A 22591-nucleotide genomic window follows, 5' to 3' on the forward strand; every position below is an offset into this window, starting at 1 on the left:
GGATCTAGGAAAGAGTCATGGGGCAAGCAGCACTTAAACACGACCTTTAATACAGGTAAGATTTGTACCTGTGGACATGCTGTGGCCATCGCATGGTGGGCACCACTAGCAGAGGGAGAAGCAGAAATAAACACCCGATGATAGCGAGTCCAGCGGTGTGGCTGGGTAGGAAGAAATAGACCTATTTCCACAGTGGGCACAAACAGTGAAAAACAAAGGCCAGAACAAGAAGAGCATTAGAGGCAACAAGTCGAGGACCTTGAGCGCTGGGATTAAAGTTTGGGCTTCGAGGGGGAGGGTATAGCTCAGTGGTAGAGCACGTGCTTAGCATGCATGAAGTTCTGGGTTCAATCCTCAGTACCTCCATTTAAACAAAATAATAGTAAATAAATAAACCTAATTACCTCCCCCCCAAAAAAACAAAACTTTAAAAAAAAAGTTCGGGCTTCATTCAGCCAACAATGGGGAGCCACTGGGACCTTTTGAGCAGGACAGTGACACACAGCTGGGCTGGAACATTAATGTGGAGGACAGATTAGGAGGGAGGGGCCAGTCAGGAGGAGGCCATCGGGAAAGGCAGTGAGGCCTGAAGTAGGCCAGAGGAGGGCAGGGGAAGGGGACGGCATGAGCCCAGTGACATGGTGGAGGCAGAATGGTCAGGGATGAGCATGTGTGGGAGAAAGAGCTCAGGCGTGGGAAGCAGGCCGGGCTTGAACCTGGACTGCCTGCCTGCCTCCAAGAGCTGCCATGCAGGTGCGGGTCACCGGGACCTTGAACAGACAGCAAGTGCACTCGATTGACGGATACCGTTCCCTGCAGCCAGATCTCGGCCTGACATCTAGTAGATGTTTGATGAATGCCGAAGGGATGATGGGAGGATGGATGGACAAATGAACGAATAAATGAATGAGTAAAAGAAGCAGGTGAGGGAGGGAGGCAAAGCAGCTTTCAGTGCTCCCAGAGGAGTGCTTGCTTCCTGACCCTTTTCCCACCTCCCCCAGCTCTGTCCGAAGCCTGAACACAGCCCTGGGCCGAGACAGGGTTTCCACAGCTACAGAGTATTAGGAGGAGGAGGGAGCAATGAGGGAGGGAGGAATAGGGAGGGGAGAGCAGGAAAGGTTTAAACATGATGAACTGCTTGCCTTGCACCACCAGCATCCCTCCTCCTGAAAAACAGAAGTACTTAGACGCAAATGCTACTTAAAACCCAGTTAGCACTGCTGTGATTTAAGGCTCCACTGTATTTGGTTCCCCACCAGCCCTGCCAGTTAGGGGGAGGGATGGCGGCCACTCTCAGCCTAACCAGGGACCACAGGGACCCCAGTGCTTTCTCAGGGTGGGCCTGGCCCAGGGGCTGATGGTGCCTGAACCCTGTGGGGCCTGGGAGCTGGGATGTGTTGCCTTGGGCCGCCCTCTTGTTGGGACCACCCCTTCCCTTTCAGACACATCACTGTTCCTGCTGGAACAGTGCCAGGAGAGACAGACAGAAGTCACACTGAGTCCAGACTAGGGTTCTGAGTGGCCTGCTGTGTGGTCTTGGGCAAGTCACTGCCTCTTTGGGCTCCCAGTTTCCTCCTTTGAAAATAAAGTGGGGCAGGAAGGTGGGGGTGGTGACAAGTTGGATGAAATGCTCCCTGAGGTCACTTCCAGTCTCATTGCACTATTTCAGTTTTCCCGAGAGCTGGCCTGCAGCACAGCGGAACACAGGAAACAGATTATTGGATGGGATATGGTACAACAGCCAGCTCTCCACAAGCTTTGCTACTGGAGACCCGGAATTCCAAGAGAATGTGAATGCCCCCATCTCCCTGCCCTCCATCCCACTCATCCTGTACTCAGTTCCCCAAAGACACCAAGAAAATGGAGCACTGGGGAGATAGCAGATAGAGGTCATTGACTTATTCTGAGCCTCAGTTTCCTCATCTATAAAATGGGGCAGGAGGACTGCAGCAAGGTAGTAGCTTGGGTCCCTTCCAGCTCTGCTAGCCTAGGGTCTGGCCTTCAGATAAAGCTTATTTTTTCCACAAGGTTATCTGTTTCTTAGGGGATAGGAGTTGGGAGAGGGTGGGGGCAGTGCTAACTCAATTTTTCCTGGGGTAGAACAGCCTCCAGAGGGAGAAAGGATGGGAGATGGGTGACATGTGGCTGAGGACAGGAGAATAAAGGGGGCGCTTTAACATCACTGTGCTAGATTCTGGATCAGCCTGGGGAAAGAATGCTACTTTCTCCAGGAAGCTCCCAGGATTACATGGTGGTAATACATGGTGAATGAATGCATGGTAGTCATCCCCATCTCCTCTCCATCTCCAGGCTATTCCCGTCTGGGTGCCCCCCCAACACTCACACACTGACGCCCCCACCCTACAAGCCCAAGTCTCCCACTGACTGAGCACCTGTCCCCACCACGCTGACCTCTGACCCCCGCCGACCCCTGACCCCCGCCCAAGGCCCACTAGAGACACTGAGCAGCCAGGGCTTCTATCCTACTTTCTAATTTCTTCTGCTTTGACTTCACAGGGTTTCTGATAGCCTGTGGACTTCCAGGCTCTGGTGAAGGGCAGCTCTTTACAAGGGAAAAATAATTAAAGAGAATGCTGGGAAATAAATACAGAGCCTGCCTCATTCTCTGCCCAATGTTCTGACCAGGCTCCGGGAAGCATCCTGTGAGCACAGGGCCCCTCAGAGGCTGCTCCATTGTGTGAGGTTTCCAGTGTGTTCAAACAATGAGACCGCCAAATTCGGCTTACAGAAAGTAGGGTATATATTACAACTTAACATTTAACAATTTAATGCTTTAACACAAAAATTACAATGTAATATAATTGCTCTATTAACAAGATAATTACAGGCTTATTTTTAATTAATTCATAATATGTTGCAGATGGTGTGGTCTGTGCAATTCCTTTTGAGCCTGTCAGGGTAGCTCTGAGACAGGAGAAATAAACTCACATGACAAAAATGTCAGGAGTTGAATGTGAGAATGGGGGACCCAGCTTGAAAGCTTCTCCTGCCTCTTTCTGCCCCTCGCTTCCTTCCCCTGTGACAAGCTCTGCTCCCAAACATGTCAGTCCCCTGAGATACCCTGAGATCTAGACCAGGGGAGGAGGTCAGCCCCTTCTCTGGCTGAAGCCCTTAAGCAGGAAGGAAACAGACCCCACCCAGGCCATGAGGTACAGTGTGAGAGAAAGTAAAGGCCACCCCCCCACCCACCCCCACAAAGGGCTGAAGGACATTGGTATTCTTCGAGTAAACCCAGTTTCGGGTAGAGTGAGAAGAGAAAAGGAATGTGGCTCCCAGCTGCCACAGCTCTCTGAGGACCCCCTCCCACAACTCACCCTAAATCAGCCTAACCAGGCTGTACCCAGGGAGGCCTCTGCCCATCCCCCACACTCCCAGCTCCCCTGTTACAGGACAGAACAGCTACCTGGGCCTCCAGGACCAGTCCCACCATAGGTCTCATCCCCTTCCCTTCCCCACCCACCCACCATGCCCCTGCCAATGCAATCTGTCCCCAGCTGGTACCAGGCCTCCTGCATCACCCAGCTTGGCCCCAGGGCTTATCCCAATATCGTCCTGCACATCCCCTAGGTGAACCCTATCTCCCACCCCTTCCCAGACTCCCAGACCCCTCCTCCAAGCCCTCTGGACTCCCCATTGGTCGTTAGCAAATATATCCAATCCTCCGACTTTCTCCAAAGGTTCCCTTCATCTTCTTGCTTAAAAGCCGGGTCTCCTCTGAGAAAACAGGTTCTCCTACAGCCCTTTCGAGTGGCATCTATTTTCTTTCACACTCCTTGCTGCTAAGTTTCACTTCCCAACAATTTCCCTGGCTTCTTCCTTCAACTTCTCTGAAGGGCATGGCATCAGATACCTACCCCTGCATCCGTGGTCATTGCAATCATGTGCAGACCTCACTCGCTGATGAGCTGAGCACCTACCTCTCCATCTTCTCCGCCAAACTCCTGTCATAAGTCAGCATCCAGCATCCAGCATCCACGAAGGGGGTCCAGTCAATCTACTGGGCTCTCAGTTCTTTTTGATTTTCTTTCACCAATGAGCTCTTCCTCCGTCTCACCATATGCTCATACTCTAACCCTATATCACCACATCTGCACCTCCCCTGGAATGTCCATTGTAAACATCTCTGAAAACACTGTGACCATCACCTCTCTCCTTCCGTCTCACCCCCACTCTAGTACCCGCATCCTAGCAGCACTGACCTCATTGAGACCCCTTCCACTTTCTCAAATCCATCACTCTAGACGCTGACTCCCTTAACCGGCCTGGATGCCACGGGTCAGCACTCCAGCCATCCCGCCACAAGTGCCCCCAATACCCTAGTCCTCCTCTGCTTTTCTCACATTACCTGGCAACCCTGACTCTGGTTAAACCCAGCTATCCACCCACCTTGTGCCAGCACTGAACAACTGAAAACCACTAAGGAAAATCAGGCAATCATGATGACCGGACCTACTTCATACTGATGGGCTTCAAAACTGCCTGGCAATCCTACTACAGGTCCCTGGAAAGTTCACTTGTCCACTACCTGAGACAGCCATTTCCCACCTTCTCTCCTCGGCTCTATAGCACATGTCTCACTCCTCTCCTCTCACCTGGTGATCTTGTTTCATACTTCACAGAAAAAAAAAAAAAGGATCAGAAAAAAAAGCTGCCTTATTTTCCCCCTACCAATTCTCCTTTACTTACCTGCATCTTAACCCATGTATTCTGTCTCCTCTCCCATAATAACACAAGGAGGGCCTCCATCTACCTCCAACCCCCTTCCAGTGAACTGTCTGCACCACCCCCTTACCAACTCTAGGACTCTGCCCCATCACTGTCCCCTTTCTCTCTTGCACGATTGTCATTCTTGGCTCTGCTGGAACATTCCAGCACCACACAAACATGCCTTAATATTGTGCATCTAAAAAATGCTTCCAGGGACCCTGCATCCCCTCCCTGCTGTTGCCCCATTTCTTTCACTTGCCTTCGTGGAAAAGCTCCAAAGAATTGTATGTATCCACTCTCCACCTCCTCACCCTCATTCCTTCGCTACCTTCAATCAGGTTCCTCACCACCTGTCCACAGAAACATCTGCAGTCAAGGTCATCAGTTACCCACACCTAATAAAAGTCCATAGTCACATCTCTGTCCTTGCCTTGTTCCCTCTCTCAGGAATCTTCATTGCATTGACCACGTCCTCCTTTTGAAATGATTGCTTCCCTTGCATTCTTGACAACACCTCACCTAGCTTTCTTCCTCCTTCAGAACCACTCCTCCTCCATCTTCTTTCCAGGCTTCTTCTCTGTCTGGGCCCTAAATTTTGGGGGTGCCCTAGCCCACCATGCTGTGTTTGAAGCCTCTCTCTTTGGGGGTCTCTTCTGCTCACACTGCATATACCATCTGTGTGCTGACCACCTTCACTTTGTATCTCCAGCTCTGACCATTCCTTTGACCTGCAGGCTCATTTATCCATCTGCCTATTCAACATATTCCGTTGAATATCTGAGGCATCTCATACCCAATCAGTCCAAGAAGAACCTTTGATTCCCCTACAAATCCATTCCTCCTTTTCCCTATGAGCCTTTTGTATCTCAGGAAGTAGCACCACCAGCCACCAGTGGCTCAGATACCCAGAGTTATCCTTCTTTCCATCACACTGGACAGTGAGTCGTACTGGGTCCACCCCGTAAATAAACACATCCAGAAAATGACCGTTTGTTACCATCTCCACTGCTGCAGCCCTACACTAGCTTCTCACCTGCACTATTATATCTGCCCCCACTGGTCTTCTCACTGCCATCCTTGCTCCTTCACACAGCAGCCAGAGCAAAGTTTCTTGAGCATAATTCAGATCACACTCTGCCCATGTTTAAAGGCTCCAACCGCTTTCTGTTCCAACCAGAATAAATAAACCAATACCTGACCATGATGCTGCAGATCTGGTTCCCCCGGAAAGACTCTGAGGTAGAAAGCAGCATGCAAGATGTTTGCTGGGGAGTGCTCTCAGGAACATGCCTGTGGGGAAAAGAAGGAAGCAGGATTGGAGGAGGGAAACTGGGCCGTGGTGCATTTGTCACAGAGGCCCCAGTTGATCCCATGGAAGCGCTGGAATAGGATGGTGCTTCCGAGTCATCCCAGGCAGGAGGTCAAGACTTGCACCCCTGCATCGACCTATCATGGTTGTGGGCTGTCTTCCCTTAGGCATGGGGCATTTCCCTAGTTGAACTGTCTAGCTCTCCTTAGCTGACCACAATTCCTAGCGAAGGACTCAGCTGAGAGCTCTCAGCTGCCCACCCTCCCAGCCACAGAGGAGTGCAGCCCCTACAGCAACCACCGCCTCCGAGACCCTGCATGCTCTGCCCCATAGTCCCCAACGCATTCCCCACCATCTCCCCCATGTTTACTATGCTCCAGCCATGCTGACCGTCATTCGGCCCCTAAAACATGCCAAGGTCTCAGTTTCCCCATCTGTAAAATGGGGGAAATAATCACACCTACCTTATGGGGTGGTTGACAGGGTTAACTGAGTCAATATATGTAAGAGCAGTCAGTGCCTGGCATGTGGAGGTATCACGCAATCAGAAGTGTTGATGATGATGACAATGGCAATGACAATGGTGATAATGGAGGAAACTCTCTTCCCTCTTCCCTGCTAAACATCGTAAAATGCACAGGGCAGCTTCCCCTCAACAAAGAAATATCTAGCCCAAAATGTCAGTAGTACCAAGGCTGAGAAATCCTGGCTTACATATTGATTTTCTGTCTCCTCCACAATGAAAAGGTTTGTCTTATTCTCTCTTACAGCCCCAATACTGACACCTTGCAAATGCTCAGTAAATAGATGTCAACTGGCAGTTCTTATATGTCCGCAATAGGTAGTTGGTGGTCCAAAATGTTTGCTAAGTGAGTATGTGATAAGCTCGGTGACTTAAGAGCGTAGGATCTTGGTGAGTCATTTAACCTCTCCAAGCTTCAATTTGCAATTTGCTTATTTGTGAAACAGCATATATATTCATTCATGCAACCGACATGTGCCGAGAGTTCACTGAGTTCCTGCTCATCTATCCTTCAGAACTGTTTTGGGGAGCTCTGTGGATTCATCCCCTGGGACCAGCTGATGTCAGCTCCCCTGTGAAGTCTTCCCTGATCGTTCCTGTCCTCCAAGTCCCCTCGCCCGCTACTGAAAGTCTCCTTTCCTTCAGGGTCCCAGAGCTCTGTGTTCACAGTGCTGTCGGCTTGAAAGGCTCCTGTAGTTCTCAGCCCTATCAGGTTCCCTGCTTTTTAACAAATAATTCTCAATGGCTCCTTTACAATCCTGAAATGAAATTCATGGACAGTATAACCTACCTAGACACATCATCTGAAAGTAAATCAACATAATGCCTTAACTGGAATATAAAAGCAAAATAAAGATCATCTCTAATAAAATACGTATTTCAATATGTAAATGCTCGGGTTCGACTGCATGAGAAGACATAACGAGGAAGTCGTTCCCACGCCAGATCAGCACGAGAACCACGAGAACCACAGCGTCACACGCAGCCTGATCCTCGGGGGTTGTGCCTGAGACTCAAATACCACAAAGGGCGCTGCCATTGGAAATGCAATCTTCCAAAAATGATGAATAACTCTGGGCAATGTTTCCAACAGAACAAAGTACAATCTTCCTTCAATTTACACGGTAGTTGTATTCCTGGAAAATTCAGTGTATATTAAATCCGTGACACAAATGCTTTATGTTTATATAAAAAAACAGGGTGAGGTCTCAGGCTCAAATAATTATAAACAGGTTTCCACCTACTTAAATGTCAACCAGGACATGTGAAAGTCGCACAGGATGTGGGCTGATTCTTTATTATGCAGGACTGTCCTGTGTGGTTTGCAAGACTTTGGGAATCACTGGCCCTTCCCACTAAATGCCTGCACCATCCCCTAATTGTGACCATCAAAAATGTCCGCACTTGGGAAAGACTCTCCCTAAGGGACAGCACTGTCCCCGTGAAGAATTTCTGTTCTCATTTGTCTCTTTCTCTGGACTATGAGCCACCAGAAAGCAGATCAGTGTGTTCCCAGAACATAGAAGGAGCTGGGTACATGATAGGGGCTCGAGTATCTGGGGTCACACCCCACCCATGTCCCCTTGGCCAACACCTCCAGATGGACATGACAACAGCTTCCTAAGCCACAGCCCATGAGCATTCTCTTTCCCCAGGGGGTGCCAGCCCATGTGGGAGTAGGCTCAAAGTACCAGGGAGTTAACAGCCCAGGGACGACTGATCACAGAGTCGGGTAACTTCCCCCACATTTCTCCCTGCTCTGTGGAACCAATCTGAGGGACCCTGGACACAGTGTCTTCGAGGGTCCGCATGAGACTGAGTCCCAGCTGCCCACAAAGATAACCCTGCATTAACCACCCCGCCTGGCTCCCCGTGCCTGGCTCACTTCCCCACTCCTCAGAGCCTCCAGGATCACCTCCCAAATACCCTACTTGAACCCAGACTCCATTTCAGGTACATCACAAACTGTCCCCAAATGGCTGGAAACAGCAACGTTTTCTTCTTTCTCCTGATTCTGCGGGTGGGCAGGTGCTTCCTCTGAGGTGTGGCCAAGTCTCAGTCATGTGGCTACATTCAGCTGGAGGGTCAGCTGAGCTGGGAGGTCGAAGCTGGTCTCAACCAAGTATGGGGCAGACAATGCTGGCTCTTGGCCAGGGAGACTTCACTCTCCCCCCTCATGGCTTCTCCTGCAGCAGTTGGACTGGCTTCCCTGTATGAAACCTCAGGACAGCACCCCAAGATGGCAAAGGAGAAAACTGCAAGACTCTTGAGGCCTAGGCCCCAGATTGCAAAACACCCTTTCCACTGCATTCTGTAGGTCAAGGCCACACAGGCCACCCAGGGGTTGGTGAAACAGACTCCTCTATGGATGGGAGTTGTGATGAAGGAGGGGTTTGTGACCATTAAACAATATTCCACTTGGGGTCTGCATTTTTCGGGGGAGGGGGCCCACACTGACTGTAGAAGATGGAAGGTGCTTGAGAAGCACGTTGGAAACCAAGCCAAAGCATGCCTGGGCCGCTGGTGCTGACTCAGGCGTGTAGCCCCTGAACACACAGGCTGGGAGGCCGGCGAGACCTTCTTAGCATCTCTCGTTCCACTGCCAGACTTGTATTTTTCCACAAGACTGCAGAGTTCACCAAAGACACAATTACTGAAAGCAGAACATAAACAGTGTGTGCCACACGCCCGTGGGGTCTGTAATTCAGACATGTGTCCGGGGGTAATTAAAACCTCCTCTGGAAACAGAAAGTCTTGAAGTAGTGCCACAGTGGTGTGCCCTCTGCCTGCCTAACCCAGGGTGGCCAGGGACTCCTCCAGGCAGAGAAGTTGCTGAGGGTGGAGAGGCAATCCTCAGGGAACTCTCTCCAGGAGGCCTTGGCCAGAGAAAACGGACAGCCAGCTGCAGTGGCAGGAGGGAGTTCAATGTCACAGAAAACTTCTCTTACCACCAGGGCCATTTTAGACCCCAGCATGAGGTTGCCTCCGTTGCCCATGGATGGGAGAAGAGAGACAGAGGGAAGCCTGGCTGGGACCAAGGCAGGATAGGAATACAACGGGCCTTCTAGCCATGCTCTGAATAAAGGACAGGAGGGGACCATGGATCCTGAAGACCCGCTCTGTGAAAGGCATGGTGCCCCATGACCAGTCTCACTCAGTCTGTCCCCACTTTATAGATCTGAAAGCTGAGTCTCAGAGATGTGAGATGCTATGCCCAAGAGCACAATGTTGCTACGTGGAAGAGCAGAGACCAAGGTCTTTTGATTCCAAAGCCCATGGGAGCATCTACAGGAGACAGCAGGCAAGCTATCCAGACAGCAAAGAGAAGAAAGGACACTCCCCTGAAGGGAAGAAACTGTCCTGCCTTAAAAAGGCCAGTCACAGAAAAGAGACATGCCTTATTCTGCATGTCTCCAAAGGCCAGAAACAGGCCAGGGAGTAGATGTTATCAAGAGATAGATTTCAGTTTAATATAAGAAACAACTTTCTAATAGACAGAAATGTCTATTAGAAATGAATGGGCTTTGTGGGTAAGGAGTAAGCTCCCCATCCCTGGAAATATGTAAGTACAGCCTAGGTGCTCACCATCAGAACTTCTGCAGAAAGGTTAGACCTGGTTCCTGTGAGTCTCTTGGAGCTTGAGGTCCTCTGGGAGTAGCTGGGGTGCCTTAGCTGGGGTGCCCCTGGTGTGCAGGGAGAGAGTTGCGGCAAGAGAGGCTTGGTAACTAATGGACCGGCCCTGCGTCCCACTTTCTCTCTTCCCTGGCCCTCCCCAAGCCTCCAGACATCCTCATCTCATTGCTGTTCTCCCAGCAGAGCCACTGGCTGGGGGAGGAGAGGGATCAGGTGGCCCCAGCCCCGCCTGCATGCTGAACGGCAAACAGTTAACCTGCTGACCCTTAATCAAAGGCTCAGAGCACAGCGGCTGCCAGATGGATGCAGGCTTCTCCAGCTCCAATTACTCTACAGGAGGTGCATGTAGTGGTAAGAGGCAGAAGGAGCTGGAGGCAGAGATAGGGAGCCCACAGCCATGGCCTCACCCGGAGTGGAGCCGGGGGGCAGAGAGGAGGGTCTCCTTCTCCATCCCTGACACTGGCACCTTCCATTCCAGCCCTGGCTCACAGAGCTCGGCCACCTGGGTGTTCCCCAAGGCCTGGCACTGGATGAGGGAGAGGGGAGACTGAGGAACATGAGACAGACCAGGCACTGGTGGTACCAGGGAGGTGGGCCATCAAGGCCATGAAAGTCGCTGTCCCCTGAGTACACCCCCCCACACTGGGGGCTGGAGGTAGCATGCTGGGGCTGTCTTGAGATTGTGGGGGAGGTGCCTGACCACCCCGGGGAGCCCTCCTACAATCCATTCCACCCAAGGACATCCCTCTGTGTTCCCTCTGGGCGTGGCCAGCCCTAAAAGTGGAGAAAGAGCGGCATGGGTAGAACATGCCCACATTCAGCCCCCAAGATCCTTCCCACCTTGGGATTTAACTGGAATTTCCAGAACAGGGTGGTCTAGGAGCCCTGCCAGCCCTCCTTCCTCTGATCCCGCATCTTCCTCCTCATTCAGAACTTGGCAGGCGGGCCCTAAACCTACCTGTTGGGAGGCGTGGGAGGCTCCCATCTGAGAAGTGCAATCTGTTGGGGGAGACACAGACCCTACCCTGGAGAAGCTCCCAGTCTGATGGGGGAGGCAGAGTTCTGAGGTCGAGAATGCAGTCTGAGGGAGGAAGACAAACACACAGAGATGGACTCACAAAGCGAGGGGGTCCCCTGTCCTCTGTCACACTTGCACACGTCAGTGCACAGAAGGCAGGACAGTCCTAGGGGTGCCCCTGGGGAGGAGGTAAGCTCCAAAGTGGCTTTACTTCCTCCAGACGCTGCCTCAGAGGTGCTTCCCAGAGCACAGGAGCGCTGATCTGTACAGCTGTGGGAGCCAAGAAAGAGCAGCTTATTAATTTAATCCTTAAGCAAATTTGCAAAATTGTCAGTGGATTTGCAGAAAGCCAAAGGAAGTGGCTTCCGGGGGAGCTGGCAGCCGCTGCAGGGGGCGGGCAGGGAGGGAGGAGGCTGCCGCCTCACAGCCCCTTCCCCAGCACCTCCTGGCAGGGCCGGCTTCCTGCATCCCTCCTCTCAGCCTCTGCTCTAGAAGAAGAACCTGAAAATTGGTCAGGGAGGGCTTGAGCCACGTTGGCCACTAATAGGAATAACTCTAAGACTCTAATAACTCTAATAACTCTAAGTGCTTTCAGCACACTGGACACTGAACATACATGAACTCAACTCATCCTTTATCTTTCTTACACTTTTTTTTCGGCTTTATTGAGGTATAATTGACAAATAAAACTGAAATAAGGCAGGTGCTATTACTGGGCCCATTTTACAAATGGGGAAACCAAGGCACAGAGCCTTCAGGGGGCTTATGGCCCAAGGTCACACAGCTCGTAAGTGGTAGAGACGGGGTGGGATCCGAGCCAGGCTGTCCAGCACCAGAAGTGGCATTCTCAACCTCTCTGCTATTCTGCATCCTTGGTTTCTTGCCTCTCTTTTTCTTTTCCTTTTGGCTTCTGTGGAAAGGGGGAAGAGACCATCCTCAGTTCCTACCTCCATTCCCATGGGGGTTGTGGGCCAGCTACCTCTCATGCTGTCCCCAAGCACAGTGCCAAGTGTCATCCTGGCCTTCCCCTAGACTTGAAGCCCCTCTGCCACTCAGTGCCAGGGTAAACATCTCTCTCACACCCTTCCCTGTCCTCCTCCACCCACTCCTTCCATCTTCCATCCCGCAATCCCCATCCCAAGTGAAGGAACAGATGACAATCAGTGCTTCCTTTCAAGATGGGGGCTTCCTGAGAACATGTGTGTATGTGTTCTGAGCCTCGCTGAGGAAGGCACAGCCTCTCGATGGGGTCCCACGCCTTCAAGTCCTACCACGATTTCCTGTTTGCATAATAAGGCTTGTGCCCATTAGCCTGCTGGTTTGAAGAGGCCTCTGTGAGCCGACCAGGGCTGACTGAGTCTCAGTCCCCAGGGAAGCTGAGGCTAGTTAACCTGTTTGGAGAGTTCATTGATTAAGCATGGGTAAGAAATGAGAAAAACGCCTGACCAGCCTGCCACCCCACCCAGGCCATCATGCCTTGTCCCTGGTCTGGCTCCAGCACCTTCGTCCAGCAGATCGCTCATTAGCATTTTCATGTGAGGAGCATATGCAATGAGGCATCTGAGAAAATCCCCAGCATTTAAATTCATTAACAGTCTCTGGAAGTCTTCAGTGCAGAGGTGGAATTATCGCTAAACTGTTTTTAACTTACCAGCTGTGCACTAAACCACAGAGGAGACTGGCTCTAGGTTTAGGGGAGCTGAAGGGGTATTGCCATTTGGGGGCCCAAACTCGAGCCCAGGGATGCCGAGGCTCCCGGCTGGAGAGCTGTGTTTTCTAGATTCTCTTCCACATCCTAATGATGAGTGAAAAATTCAATCAACCAGCTGGCTTGTCCACTTAGGAACAAACAGCCGCCTTGACTGGTATTGACGTGGCTGCGCGATTCAGGTTAAGTTTTGTGACCCTGCTTCTCTCTGCTCAGCATCTGATGGATGATGGAGGAAATGTCTCTTCTCTCCCAGGCGTGGCCTCCCTCTGCCTGGCCAGGCGCTGCTCATGCATCAGTCGCCCCCTCCAGGAAGCATTTCCTGATGATCTCCCAGCCCGGTCATCTCCATCACCCTGTGCATCCACTATCCCAGCACACAGTCCACAGTGAGGCCATGACCTTGCTAAGATCTGTCTCCTCTGTGTGCCCGAGAACCCCGGAGGGCAGCATTTGGCCTCTGTGTATCCCAGAGCCCAGCCAGCACCTGGCACAAAAGATATGCTCCACAAAGATTCACTGAATTAATTAATTGATCGATTAAATGTTCCTCTTCACCTGCAGTGTCGATCACGGTGCCTGACTCATTGCAGTTTCTCAATAAATATTTGCTGAATAAATGTTGAATGACAGATAAGCCTTAGCTGCAGGGATGGAGTGGAGGTAAAGAGGTTAGGATTCAGAAATTCAATGCTTTATTCAACAAATATTAATTGAGTAACTAATCAGAATGATGGTTAATATTTATATTGGGCTTCCTATCTGCAAAGCACAAGTTAACTCATTTAATATTTATAACAACCCTATGCAGAGGATTCTAATACTATCCTCATTTCACAGGTATGAAAACTGAGGCACAGAGAATCCAAACATCTTGCCCAAGGCTATATGGCCAAGGAGTAATGGAGCGAGGATTTGAACCTAGGGGTCTAGCTCAGGTCAGTGCTGTTCAATAGAAGTATAATGTGAGCCTTGTGTGTAATTTTACACTTTCTGAGAACCCCATTCTAAAAAGTAAAAATAAATAGATGAGATTAATTTTAATAAGATATTTTACTTAACCCACTATATCCAAAATACTATCATTTCAATATATAATCAATACAAAAAAGTATTAATGAGATATTTTACATTCTTGTTTTCATGTTAAGCTTTCAAAATACAGTGTGAATTTAGACTCACAGCACTTCTCAGTGTGGACGCTCAACATTGCCAGTGCTGAATGGCCACATGCGGCGAGTGGCTACTGTACTGGATGGTGCTTGGCCAAAGTCTGGATGCCTATCCCCTGTGCTCTACTGCCTCTGCCTATCTTGTGTGTGGCACAGATACTGAGACACAAAGATGAATCAGACACAGGCTGTTTAAGGAACCCACAGTTTGTTGGGAAAGACACATAGGATGTGACACACAGATGAGACATATCATGATAAGGGCCAGTTGTTGTAGAATCACACAGAGGGGACACCTACTCAAGAGAACACTTCCAGAAATCAGAGACCTGACGTTTGAATTGAAGTTAGCCAAGTAAAGAGGCAGAGAGCAGCACGTGCAAAGGTCCAGTGGTGGGAAAGTGGACAGCAAATCCCTGAGACCTCAAGCAGTTCATTCAGAACAGTGGGGTCAGGAGTCTGAAAAGCATGGAGATGTTGAAAGCTGAGGCTGGAGAGGTCTGCAGGGGCCAGAACACTCCAGGGTGCACATAAGCCACAGTGAAAGGGTTTGGACTTGACCCTGAGAAACATAAGGAGACATTGAAGGATTCTAAATGAGGGAAAAAAATAAATAAATGAGGAAGAGATGGAATCAGATGTGCAGCCAGTTAGTGGTCAAGTCAGAATCCAGGTCTCCTGACTCTAATTTCAGTGTCCTTTCATCCATCCATCCATCCATTCAGAAGCTACTTATTAAGCACCTACTACATGCAATGCACTAGGCACTAGGGATACAGACTATAACAAGCTATATCCAGGATTTAAAGCTGAGATAGGGCCTGGCAGAAAGAAATGGGTAACGGTATAAACAAGACCTTGTGGTGGGAGCCAGTCATGCCACGCAGTGAGGAAGGGGCTGGCACGAGCAGCGAATTCAGGCTGGGAGAGGGGGGCCATGGTAAGATGCAGGGTGTGAGTTTTTGCACAGCCCTGGCATCAAAGACCTAGACACCTCATCTTTCCACACCACAAATGACTCCATCTGACCCTAATGCCAGCAGAAGGGCCTGGGACGACACAAAGAAGTCCTGTTAAAATGACCAGACCCTCCTGTATTCAGCTATGCACAGCACCTCTCCCCGTGGCTCACCCTGGGGGTGAGGCAGCAAGAACAAGGCCCTGTAAGTCCAGCTTGGAAGCTATAGGTCACAGTGCGGCCTTGCCTCCATGCCCTCTTCAGTGCAATGGGGACACTGGACCAGATCTGCCCTTCCCTGTCCCAGCGGAGCCTTGGAGCCACCTCACAGCTTGTCACCCACACAGATGCCTGAGCCCAGCTTGGGGAATCAATCCTCTCAGGAATGAGGCTCAGCTGAGCCTGGAAAGTTATGTGACCACTGAAGACCTCCTCAGCCTGGACTTTCTCAGAGCTTATGGAATACACCAGGCGCAGAAGAGGAGGCTGGGAGGCTGTCAGACCTAAGCCTTAAAATCTACAGTCTTCCTCACCCTCCCACCTTGTCATCATAGTACCCAGTTCCAGATAAGAACACTCAGAAGCACACCTGGCCACATCCAACTGCAAATCACATCACTCTAGTTTGCCCATTTTCAATGGACCAGGTGGCCTTCCAGGTTTGCCAAGTTTAGGAAATTAAAACATAGGATGCCCAATTAAACTGGAATTTCAACCACAAATAATTTTTAGTAGAAGTATGTGCCCTTCAATATGGGCCCAATAATTAGATGACAGGATCTCTCAGCCTCTGGACTTTAGAAAGCAGGAGGGGCCTTTTCCCCTGGAATTCTCTCTTGTTGCCTCTGAAGGGTGAACAAGAGAGGCTATTTCAGACTGAAACACGCAGAGGTTATCTGTAAAGAGGATCAGGGCATCAACTCCGGGCAGCCTATGGCACCAGCCTCCGGTGATCCAGCCATTGGCTCAGTCAACTCAGACCACTCCGTCACCCCCAGACCACCAGCCCCAGGCCCCATAGCCCACAGCAGCAAAGCAGGACTCCCATTCTTTGGAGAGGAAGGCTTTGGGTGGGAAGATCCACTGAGTAGGCCAAGATTGCCAGGTTATAGACCGGAAGGTCCTATAACTGGCAGGCCCAGGCCCAGGAGCTCTGGGCATAGAAGGAGTCCCCCAGTGACTCCTGCTCTGGCTGGTACAACCCTAAATGATGGGCCACAAGACAGGGCCCTGAACTGGTCCAGGTCCAGGCCTGAGAAGGAGCTGAAGTTTATCATCTGTAGGCAATTGTGTAAGCCCCTCCCATCCCATAGCCCATCCCTAAACACATACACACACACACACACACACACACACACGAACACACATGGACTAATATTCCCAGCACTTCCCAGCATGGCCCCGGCGCTCTGCTCTCCGAACTCCCAAGACAGACACCCCCCTATTTGGAGACTGAAAACTGATAAGCAGTGAGGCTGCCAGCCCCACCCACATCTCCCAGAACCATCACCTCGGAGCCACCATCTAATTAGCTGTGAGGTAACGAGGGCCCTGCACTCCCAGAAGGCGGGCACTGCCGTTCTGGGACATTAGCTTCCCATATTAGGAGCCACTGCAAACACAAACACAGCCCAGGAGAAGGACTGGCAGGGTAGGGGCCGGCCTGGGGTCGGGGAAGAAGCAATATGCCTCCGGAAGCCCTTTATTAACTCTCTAATTAATTCACTCCATACACTGCAGGGAGCCCAGCCTGGGAGCCCATGAGAGGGGAGAAGGATTTAGGAGGAAGATTTGAGATTGAAAAAAAAAGTCATAGTCTAGAGAAATGTGAGCAGAGGAGGGGCACCTGGATTGTGCAGATGGGGAAACAAAGGCCCATCGAGGGGCAAGGAGGTGCCCGAGGTCCAGATGCGGTGGGGTGGGGGCTCCTCCTGGTTCAGCTCAGCTTCAGCTGAGCAGCGTGGCCGTTCACAGTGTGGTTTTCCAGCTGGCACACAGGTCTCAGTAAAATGCTCATCAAACAAGGTCCAGTCTCCCTTCCATTTACTTGCTGGTTACAGTCCCAGAAAATATACATTTCACACACACAATATATATATACATTTCACACACGCACACACACACACATATAGCATTTATAAATCTATAAAATCATGCCCCCAAATAGTGGAAACATAAGTAACATCAAGTTAAGTTCTCAGCAAAGGTACACAGGTGTCTCATCAACCTGAAGTCTGGCAGGACATGTAGCATCTTTAGTCCCGCCCAGCAGATGCCAGGGCACCCCCATGTCATGAGGTGTTCTAAAGTGCACCCTAGGGGGCAGTACTGCCCTCACAGAGAACCGCCACCTCCGACCCACTGTGAGGCTGTGTCCAGGGTGCAGTTGCCAACCTCCACGGATCGAGGTGAAGGACGCAGGGGACGAAGGATGGAAACTAGTTTGAAAACAACAGGGCCTATGACCCACTGACGTTTGGTCATTATCACAGAGGCAAAGGCTGGCTGATGGTCAAGGCTTGAGCATTGAGGGGTGCAAACGAGACTCATCCAAGCCAGCCACTTGGCCCATATTATCTATGAGGCAGGCTTTGGGGTTCTCCTTGCACTAGAGGTGGGGAGGGCTGGTGACTGAAGCTCTAGGAGGTTAATTAGTTGAGTCCAAGTTTATCTGAGTCTAAAGCCCTTACTCTTTCTAAGACCCCTCTTGCTCTCAGGGAGGGCTCCAGGGAGGAGGGGCTATTTTTAATGCCAATCATGCCATTTAAGCTAAAAGACCGAGAGCTTTCCAGCATGCAGATGGGAGGGGGAAGGCATCCCAGGTGGGGAAACAGTGTGAGCAAAGACATGAAAAGTGTATTCAAGTCACACGCGTCCTGGATTTGCTCAGGAAATGGACTATGTGTAGTTGTGATAGAGGATAACTCTGGAAAGATGAGTTAGGCCAGGTAACAGATGTCCTTGCGTGTCCAAGTAGGAAGTTTAGTCTTGACTTAATAGGAACTAGGGAGCCAATGAAAGTTCTTGAGCAGGGGAGGGAGGTGCCCAGATCTGCCTTTCTTCAATGCCTTGAATTGGGCTCCACAGCCGTTTCTCCAGTGCCCCCAAACTAGGCTCAGCTCAGCCCTACACCTAGGCCAGGCCTCTTCCTAGGGCTGGTGCTGTTGAGGAATTCCCCCAGCCTCCTCGAGCAGTTTTCAAGCCATAATTAATTGCACAGTAGCGAGGATCTAATTGCCTTCCCCCTGCCAGCACCTCAGAGATGACGGGCTGTACCTGGAAGAAGGTGTGATCAGAAGAAACAAGTTAATTAACACCCTGAACAAAGAGGCTGCTAATTGCATTGTTTCCATGACTTGAGAAGACACTTTTTAGGAATGGGCGTCTACTGCCTTGGGCTCACTGTCAGAAGAACCTCAGGTCTCTGGGTGAAGAGGCCCTGTTCCCCTCCTCCCAACAAAAGAAGCGCAGTAACAGCCATCCTGACCGCAGAAGCAGGGCCTCATTTTCCCAGGGAGAGCCAAGAACCCAGACATTTTCCTGTCCCCATGTTACAGATGGATAAACTGAAACCATAAAGGACACAAGGGTTTAGCAGCTTGGCAGCACGGGCACCTTTCCACAGTGCTCCTGCCTGCCATAATCCAACAAGGAGGGTGGGAAGGACAGAGCGACTGGGGCAGGTTCTCCCCCTAAGTTCTCTCCACTCGAAGAAGGAAGTGTGTGCACGGAGGCGGGAAGGTTTAGGCCCTGGGAGAGTGAGGAAAACCTCCTGGGGGGCCGCTGTTCTTTCCCTGGGGTCTGCCCATCTCACTCGGGAGTCTGGAGTCTGCACTTGGGCCCTCCTGGGGACATCAGCCCAAAGACCACCCTCACAGCCGGTCCTTGAATAGGAGAGGGGCTCTGACTGCTCCCCAAACATTTGATCTAGACACTGAAGAGCCAGCAGTAAAGCTTTCACACTGCGTGACCACATGGTTTCTGTCACGACTACTCACCTGTGCCATGGTAGAGGGAGCGCAGCCACAGAGGATGCAGAAACAAATGCGCATGACCACATCTAATAAAAGCTGATGCACAGGAGCAGGCGGTGGACCACATTTGCCCACTGGCCATGGCTTTCCAGCCCCTGGTCTGGCGGAACACCCTGCAGCAGCAGCAGAAGCTCGCTGCCTCCTCTCCGTCCTCCTGTCCGTGGCACAGGTGGGCACTGACAAAAGGCTGGTTCTGCGAGAAAAGCAGGACACAGTAAAAGCAGGCTTGACAATGAGCCTGTGGCAAGGAGGTGAGGATGGGTGTCTCCTAGACACCGACTCTCGGAGGGCCAACACAGTGCCTCTGATGGCCCCCTTGGTAGATATCTGTGGACTCAGCATAGTTCCTGGTGTGTGGTAGGAAATGTTCTCCCGTCTGGGCATCAGAACAGCATAGGAGGGGACTGCCTGTGCTGTTGGCAACTTGCCACTAAGGTGGGTAAAGTCCCCCTGCTCCCCACTCACTGCCTCCAACTCCTTCCAGGTTTACTGTCCAGAGTGAGGCCACCAACCTTTTCAAACCTGCTGGCCTGGAAGTTTCTTGGCTTGGGGACCTGGCTTCTTCTCCCAGTGGGTGGGCTGCCCATAGGAGGCTCTCCACCAGTTTCTCTCCCCAGGCTAACAATCCCACGTCAGGCGCAGGGAGGGAGAGAGGTGCTGGCAGGCAGGCATTCTGGGGAAATCTGCAGACCATAGGAATGAAGGGGAATGCCCAAGCGGCTGGACCCAGCAGACCCTGGCTGTGGGCCATGGCCAAGGCAGGAGGGAGGGGCAAGTCACAGTGGCAGGGGCTTGGTTCTCAGGATGGGCTCAGGGCTCTCCAGGAGGCTGGAGGAAGTTCCAAAGGATCCCAATTCTGAAACCTCGAGGGTTCAGGAAAGGCTCAGGACCTCTGGGGAGGTATGGGTAGAACACAAATCAAAGGCTGAAGATGGAGACGGGAGAGAATCCAGCACAAGCTACCTTCTTGCTGTTTTGGCCTGTCAGTCTCTGACTCTACCAACTGCCCCTGGAGCCCAGAGGTTCTGTGAGGGATCAGTGAATTCAGAGCGAAGGGAGGTCGGCAGAAGGGCGAGTGTGGTCAGCCCTGCTTGAGGCCCATGATGGACAGAATCTATAAAAGGCCAGGGTTGGGCTACCCCCAGGGACAATAAGGTTCCAGGTAACTTAAGGAGCCTGCCCAATTTACCCTCCCTAGAGGAGAGGAAGCAGCAATAACTTGGGTGGTGGACATCCTGCTTGAGAAGCATCATGCCAGACTGGGTCTGGAAGGTCCTTGGAAAATATTACTAATATTAAGTGCTCCAGCAGGTTAATCACTGTCATACTATTTTACATGCATTACCTCATTTCTAGAACAGCCTTATATGGTGGGGATTATTATTCCCATTTTAAAGACAAAGAAACTGAGGTTCCAAGATATCAAGTCATCTGCTCAAATCCCACCAAGCCAATAAGTGTCAAGTTTGGATTCCAACCCATCTCTGTCTGACTCCCAAACATTTCCTGTATGCCCAGGGATGAATTCAAAACTTGCAATGACCAGCATGGCATGGATGTCCACCTGGATGCCAAGTGTAAACAGCTAGTGCAGCCAAGCAGCTGGGTGCATCAGGCAACCACAGCATGGGATCCCACACTGACCTTCCCAGCACCAACCCCCAACCCCCACACACACTCACAACACAATCCATCTGAAATACAAACAGGAAGTCATCCCTGCATTATCTTGACTGCTGAGGAAAGGAATTCAAACCCCAAAGAGTCCGAGACACCAGTGTCCACCAATTAAACCAGCCCACAGTCAAGGTGCCTGGTGCATCCCCCAACAGAGATCATCCTGCCTAACTACTTCATTTTACAGACAAGAAAACCTAGGTCCAGAGAGGGGAACTGACTTGTCAAGGTCACTCAGCAAAATGCAGGTTGACACTAGCCCCGAGAAACAGCAGTCCTGGTCCCACTGCAAGGTTCCATCCCTGCACACACTGGTGGCAATGCTACAGCTCCAGTCTGTTCTCAGGAAAAGCAACCTGCAATATGTTTGTGTCCTTTGACCTGTAATTCTCCTGTAATCCAAGGGAATCAACCCTTGGGAAATAATCTAAAGGGGAATTTTTAAAAAGGAGTTTGACAAAGATGTTCGCAGCAACACTGTTTGCAAGATTGAAAATCTGGCCACCACCCAAATGCCCAACGATAGCAGTAAGCAAACGGTGGTCATATCCATGTGCTGTGGTTATGAAAAATGACAGCTCTGAAGACTAAGTGTATACAATAGAAATGCTCATGTAAAACACCGTTAAGTGGGAAAATCAGAAAACATCCTCACGTGTTGGTTACAACCAAGCAAAACAAGCATGTGTATTAACAAGGGCTCGAGGAGACGAGGAGAGACGAAGGTGGCTTATTGTTCGCTTGGGGTGGGATATTTTTTCCCTGTGAGTAGTTTAGTGTCAAAGTTTTTCTTAAAGAGTTTTGAGTTATCCAACGGCAATGGAAGAGAATTAACTATGGGAGAGCAATACTGCATTCAAATTTGTCGAGCAGAGAGCTAAGTCCCCTTCCACGCTGCCCCTCGGCAAGCCTCGAGGCGTGTGTGTGCAGATCACATCGGTGTCCCTTTCAGAAGAGTGGTTAACAACCTTCTTTGGAGACCTGTGCTGTCGAGAAGCTCTTCACATGCCTACCCATCTCCTGAGACCTTTAGCAGAAGTGAGAATTGGTTCCATGGAGGCATCTTGGCCGTAAGTCCTAATAAAAATGGACCTAAAGGTGAGAGAAGTTGAGAAAAATACCAGAGGAATGAAGAGAAAGTGAGACAGAGAAGCTGGGAAGGAGACGGTGAATATTAAGCTCCGTAGGAGTGCATTTGGGGAAAAGAAGCAGCAGGGTGGGTTCCAGGCCTGGGAGGAACTATGAAAATCCTCCCATGCAGAGGGAGCTAGTGTAGGCAGCGATATGCAGCCTGCAGAGCCAAGCGGAGGCACCGCATTTACAGTGGAAGCTGGGGAGTGGGCGATGGGCACTTGGCTGAGCTGAGTGAGGAACACCAAAGAACAGGGGGAAAGAATGGGGGGCACTTGAGGGAGAGATGAATGCACCCTCTTCTAGCCCTTCAGCTCCTTTCTCCCAACTTAATTATTTCAAAATTCATAACTGTGAGCCTGGCAGGACCATGTCATCCAAGGGCTTTATACCACTACCACCTCCAACACCACCACCTCCAAGTCAGACTGGTGAGGACCCACGGCCTTAAGCAGAGGAGGGGACAATAGCTTATAGAGCAGTTCTGTGAGCCAGTCACCTAGGAGTGGGACTCAGGAAAGTTCTCGGACGTGGGCAAGGTCACACTGGGGAAGGATAGAGCCAGTTTTTGATCCCAACGTTTGTATTTTCCACCATACCACATTCCAAGGAAGGGAGTAGCCCCACCAGGGATAAGCAGGGCTCCTGGAATATCACGAGATGTCTCACTCCTTCAGGCCTTTGTGCCAGCTGAATCATG

General features: G+C 50.8%; 1 long non-coding RNA gene across 1 annotated transcript in view; it reads right to left on the reverse strand.

Annotated features, from left to right (window-relative positions):
• The window catches only part of LOC135323154 (uncharacterized), a 158874-nt gene that overhangs the window by 85919 nt on the left and 50364 nt on the right, over positions 1–22591 (reverse strand). The window contains exon 3 of the long non-coding RNA XR_010384406.1: positions 5923–6018. This is a non-coding gene — a long non-coding RNA (uncharacterized LOC135323154). The remainder of the gene's footprint in view (positions 1–5922; positions 6019–22591) is intronic.

This window comes from Camelus dromedarius, chromosome 16, assembly GCF_036321535.1.
Source record: "Camelus dromedarius isolate mCamDro1 chromosome 16, mCamDro1.pat, whole genome shotgun sequence".
Classification (NCBI taxonomy): domain Eukaryota; kingdom Metazoa; phylum Chordata; class Mammalia; order Artiodactyla; family Camelidae; genus Camelus; species Camelus dromedarius.